Source organism: Condylura cristata, unplaced genomic scaffold (assembly GCF_000260355.1).
Source record: "Condylura cristata isolate star-nosed mole 26May11 unplaced genomic scaffold, ConCri1.0 scaffold00037, whole genome shotgun sequence".
Lineage (NCBI taxonomy): Eukaryota > Metazoa > Chordata > Mammalia > Eulipotyphla > Talpidae > Condylura > Condylura cristata.
In genome coordinates this window covers 4,343,576-4,349,904 of record NW_004567138.1, presented here as the reverse complement: position 1 = coordinate 4,349,904, position 6,329 = coordinate 4,343,576, and positions in this window count along the sequence as shown.

The following is a 6,329-nucleotide window of genomic DNA, read 5'->3' as shown; positions in this document are numbered from 1 at the left end:
GGAATCGAACTCATGCGGAAGCAGCTTTAGCTTCTCAGTGCTGTGCTTTAACCCGCTGCGCCACCAGGGAGGGCCGATGGGTATATTCTTTACATTGGTTTTGGTCATGGTTCCATGTTAAACATTTCTGGCAAAACTGTTCCTATTTTCACTGTATGAGGTTAATTTCATGATAATTGTACCTCAGTAAATTGAAGAAGTGGGTATTTATACAAATAGCAAGAAAAAGCAGGTGATAAAGCTGAGCTAGAGTTCAGATTATCCTGCAATTTGTTGCGGGTCTGATTTCTGTCCTATGTGTGTGGAGGAGCCAGCTGAGAATGAGAACATGAGTCTAATTAGGACACATCATTTGTTTAAAAAAGTATTTTTTTCTTGGGACCTTGCTGGTGGCATAATGGTTAAGTCTCAGGGCTATCACTCCTATGGCACATAAATAAGTCTTTTGACTCTCTCTTGCAGCACAAGAAGATAAGTCTCAGCACTATGAAGCTCTTACCAGCCACTGCAGCATAAGTTGGATCCCTGGCCAGGGAGGTGACCCACATGGTGCAGCAGACCTCTCCTGTCTCACCTACTGATCCCCTCAGTAGTGTAGGTGGGTCAATCTGCCTGTTAGGCTCCCTACCCTGTCTCTGGTGAGTCCTCTCACTCCCCACACCTCCAGCCTGTACCCCAGTTCTTATATGCATATGTAAACAAATCTTTAGAAAAAAAGTTTGGTAAATTTAGAGGAAAGTTAGGTATTATGACCAAAATTTGGTAACCACTTCTCTTTCGTTCTCCAGTTTTACATGTCTCACCACCATTTCCCTCACTTTTTCCTACTGTTTAACTTAAATAATCTTCCCTGGCCATTGTTAGAGCTATAATATCCAGTTTATCAGTCAACCAGATATAGCTGCATTCACATAATTTCAAACCTAATCTCAAATGACTAAACTGAGTACTTTGTCTGGCTTGACCAAAATAGAGTGTGATGTGTTGTTTTTAGAGCTAAATGTGTTACTATATTTATATTTATGACCTGGTTAAAATAAGAATCTACTCATCAGTTTACTCATGCCATGTTAATCTCTTGAGTTGATGTTGCTGGAAGATCTTTAAATAGCATATGACCGCAGACTTCTGCCACTGTCTAAGAACCAAAAGAGGATGTATTTCAATTAAGCAAATATTTCTTATGTATTTCATATGTGTCAGGCACCTTGCCAAGTACTAGAGAGAATAATAAATAGTCTGGGCATGGTCTGCGTCCAGGCAGCTTACAGTCTGGGACAGAGAGATATGTCTATGTAAGAGCTAGATAGGTGTGTGAGAAAGACAGATATACATGTGCAGTATATATAAAAATTCCTTAAGGTGGGCCCGCCCTGATGGCGCAGTGGATTAAAGCACTGTATTGCAAGCTAGCAACAGCCTCCTCAGTGCGAGCTGGATCTTCAGCCCTGGAGGTGACCCACATGGTGCAGCAGACCTCTCCTGACCCGCCCGCTGCTCCTCTCATCAGTGTACTTGTCAATCTGCCTGTTCTGCTCCCCACTCTGTCTCTGGTGAATCCTCTCACCACCCCTGCACCTCTGGCCTGTACCCCAGTTCTGCATGCACAAATAAATAAATCTTAAAAAAAAAACCCTACTTAAGGCAAAAGTGGAAAAAAATTAAGATACAGGATTTTAGCATCTCCAAAATAGAACCACTAGTTATTTTCAGCTACTTCCCCGTTCATGGCAACTATACCTTAACTGGTTGCAATTATCTTCTGTGCCAGACTGCTGTGCTTGCCAGTTCTCCCAGATGGGAGCCCACATTGCTAGATTCTTTGCAGTTAGGTGGTGGTCATACAACTGATGCCACAATTGCTCATAAGCACAGTCATGAGAAGCAGGCCTGCGTTTCTGTCCTGCTCTCTTTTCCCTAATGCCACCATCACCAGGAAGACTCCTGTTGAGATGGTGAAGCTATGAGATCAAACAAAGTAGCCTAGAGGAAGGAACAAACCTTTAGAATGAGAACCCTGGGGGAATTAATTGCCTGAACTGACAGGAGCTTTGTAGAGTGAAAACAAACGTTTGTATCAAATAAAACTGTTTAAGTGCTACTATATAAATGTTTGATGAAATAACCTAGTCTATCCTAATCTACCATCTCATCCCATTAAACAAAAAAATTTCTGGGTCTTCATACTAAGAGTTTGTTGCTGTGCTTTTGTTCAACAGACACTTATTAACCACCTATGATGTGTTAAGTGCTCCTTTAGGTGCTGATAATACAGTGGTAAAGCAGAGTTTCTGGAACCACAAGGCGCTTCATTTTTCAGTGGGAAAGTCAGATAATAAACATACAATTTTCAGGGTGGTAAATGCAGCAAAGAACAGAGAACTTACTTCTTGATCTTGTCCAGTTTTCAGACAGTCTCATCCCTGGCATTGCCTTACTGCCCACCTTGATCAACTCAGATCCTATACTCCATCATTATGTCCATGGTCCTGTCCATATTCCCAGATCACTGGCCATTTATTATTTATTTATTTATGCATTCATTCATTCACACAAGAACTGGGGTCAGGCCAGAGGTGTGGGGTGAGAAGATTCACCAGAGACAGAATGGGGAGCAGAATAGGCCGATGTCCTGAAATATACTGCTGAGGGGAGCAGCAGGAAGGTCAGGAGAAGTCTACTGTGTCATGTAGGTCACCTCCCTGGGGTTCGAACTTGTGCTGCAGTGGCTACGGCTGATTAGCCTCATAATGCTGTTTTTTTTTTAAATATTTATTTACTTATGCATATGAACTGGGATATAGGCCAGAGGTACAGAGGCATGAGAGAATTCACCAGAGACAGAGTGGGGAGCAGAACAGGCAGATCAACGAATTACACTGCTGAGGGAGCAACGGGCTGGTCAGGAGAGGTCTGCCACGCCATGTGGGTCACCTGGGGGCGGGGATAGAACTCCTGCCGAAGTGGCTTTAGCCTTAACCCACTGTGCTTTAACCTGCGCCACCAGGGAGGGCCCTCACTGGCCCTTTTCTCTTTCCTTCATAAGTACTAGACAAAAGCAAGTCTTTGACATCTTTGCACCTTTCTACCTGGTGACCGAAAATGGCTGGATACAAACCATATGCTCAGCAGTTAGTTCTCCTTTTGACTTCTTGGCCACTAACTTGAAGGGGAGCTCCTTGCAGCTGCCTGGCAACTCTGATTTTCCCTAATCCACTCATCACCTACATTTCTCTCCTGAAATCTCCAGCAGTCCTCTCCCACATTTCCTCACTGTCAATTATTTTGCTCCTGATTTCAGTGACAAAGGTGGAATGACTTCTAAACCTCCACTATATCTGCTAGCCTCCACCTAGCATCATACCCGTAACTTCTGTCATCTTTCTTCGTACTATGAGGAAGCTGACCTTCCTCCCACCTGAAGGGCACTAGGACTCATTTTCCTCTCACCTCCTACAGTAAATGTGGAGATGAGTCACCCAGCCAGCACTCCTTTCAAGCAAGGACTCCCTGCCCAGCTGCAGAGCCCATGGTCAGTGGGCAGCCTCCAACTGGCAGCTCTTCAGGGTGTGCCACAGCTGTGAAGCCACCTCACTGGGGTCATGCCCTTCCTGAGGGCAGCCAGCCAGCAGGCCAGACAGGACACCTTGAAAAGCTGTACTCACTCACGAGCTCCAGAGGGGTTGGCTGAAGCTTTTCCAGCCCAGCTTCACTGCTGGACTCTTCCTCTACCCAACTTAACTTCTCCCCCCTTTGTTTCAATACCTATTGATCCCTAAATAATATGCAGTACCGCAAATTCTGCTTCAGCATCTGCTAATAGAGAACCTAATTGACATGATTTAGGTTGGCCCTGGCTATTATTCCCCACTCTCTTTCATGATCAATTTCCCCTTCTCTGTGAACTCACCCCCAACATCATATAACACAAAGTAGGATTGCCAATTCCTGCTCCACTTCTCCACTCCTCTCCACAGCAGAATTTCTGGAAAGTGTCTGCATCCATTTCTTGCTTCTGTGTCTATATCCCCATTCCTGGCAGCTTCAGACTCAAGACCTGCCCCAAATTGCTCTTGTTGGTGACTCTGATAACTCTGGGTCACCAGGTCACCAAGGCCATTGTTCTAACCAATGGTCAATTATCAGTTCTCCTCTCACCTGGTATTTTAGCACGTTCTGATCCAGCTGACCACTCTCCTCCCCCTTCATAGATACTTCTTAATCATTCAGCTTCTAGAACTAAACTTGCACTTGATTTTCCTCCCACTTTTCACGGCTCATCCTCTTCACTTTTGCTGGTTCTTCCTTGCCTGACCCTCTCAATACTGAGAGCTGAGAGTCCAATTGTCACCCTCTCCTCATCACTACCTACATTCACTCTTGATGATCTCATTCAGTCTTGGGGCTTTAAATACCAACTACACAACAGCTAAATTTACATCTCAAGCTAGAGCTCCTTCCCCTGAATGCCAGACTCTCCTATCCAACTGCCTGTTTTGATGCTCCATTTAGATGCTAACAGGAATCTCAAATCTAACAGATCTAAAACAAATTAAATGATTCCCCTTCTCCAACTCTCCCCAAGACAAAGAAAATAGCTCTGCTCTATCCCTAACCCCTGAGGTCTTCCTCATCTCAGTAAATGATTATTCTGATCTTCTGGTTCTTGAACCAAAAAATCCAGTCATTACCGACTCCTTTTTGTCCTTATCCCCCCACATTTGATACTTCAGTAAACCCTCTAGACTCTGTCTTATTTGTCTTTACTGCTCTTGTTTCCTTAAAGAGTTTTCAGGCCCTCCCTGATGGCACAGTGGGTTGAAGCACAGCACTAGGAAACTATCCACAGACACTGCAGCAAGAGTTCGATCCCCAGCCAGGGAGGTGACCCACATGGCATGGCAGACCTCTCCTGATTCCAACAGCTGCTTCCCACAGCAGTGTACTTCACTCCATCTGCCTGTTCTGCTCCCCACTTTTTCTGATGAATCCTTTCATCTCCTGCACCTCTGGCTTGTACCCCAGTTCTTGTATGCATAAATAAATCTTTAAAAAAGGTTCTTTTCAAATGTCATCTTATTAATAAGATCTTCCTTAATCATCAAACATATACAATACAACCTCACCCACCCTACTAGTGCTTCCCAGCTCATTTTATTGAGATTTGGCATGCAATATATTTGCATCTTTATTTGTTCATTGTCTCAAAGGTAAACTTTGAGAAGGCAGAGACTTAGTCCTGCTCTCTAGCTCCTAAATGAGGGGCGGAGAGTAGGTGTTTCATAAACGTTTCTGAAAGAATGTAAAAGGAAGAGCGATGAAGCACTTGGCCATAGAGCTAAATGATGTGAAGGTGTAAATCATTCAAACATTTTGAAGGAAGAACAGTCTAGTCAGAATAAAAGAAAAGGTCAAGGATAAGGAGCTCCCCTTAGTAGGGGGAACATCAAAGAAGGCTGATATTTAAAAAGAAAAAAAAAAGGGTTTCTTTAACTGCTGTGTGATGTTCGGAGGTGGGGGTTGGCATGGTGGAAACCATCTGACCTGTGAGAGACCACGTTGAAATGCAAGCATGAGAGTGGACAGGATTTCAACAGCATCGGGAGAGTGTGAAGTGGTATAAAATCTAGCATAGCAATGACAGGACTTGCTTGTTTTGGATAAGTGCACAAAACGAAGTCAGGATTTGACAAAAACGTTTCACTTCTGCTATGTAACCGGGAGTTCGTTGGGGCAAAGCGACCTGACCCTGTTTCCATTAAGTCCGCTGAATAACTGAATAAAGGGATGCTTGGGCTAGCTAGTGCTTGAGGAGTTGGGAGAAAAAATAAGGGCGTCACACACGGAAAGGGGAAGCCAATGGGGGCGGGTGGGGCGGTAGTGTTCCCTTTTAAATCTGCTGAATTGCAAAGCTATCTGCGGGGCCGGCCTAGGACAGGGGGTTGGGGTGGCCTGGGAGGGTGGGGAAGAGGCTGAGCAACGGTGCATTTCCTCTATTCTATCACGCAATTTTCCTTCCCGTTCAGAGGCCGGGAATGTGATTATGTCTCGGGGCCGGCCCTTGCACGTGTCAGGGGTTTCCTTCACGGTGCACCTAGTTAGGCATGGACCCTCAAAAACACGGGAGTCGTCACCGGACCCCGGGGACCCAGACCTGTACTGAGTCATCCCCGCCAGTGCTACAGTGCACCGCGACTTCCCGGGACGCAAACTTCTTTTCCACCGCCCGCCCGCCCGTCCCCGGCCCGCGGCTGCTCTTCCTCTTTCCCGGGATCCGATCGTGGGGGCAATACACACGCGCCCCCCCGCGGCTCCGCGCGTCCAGGCCG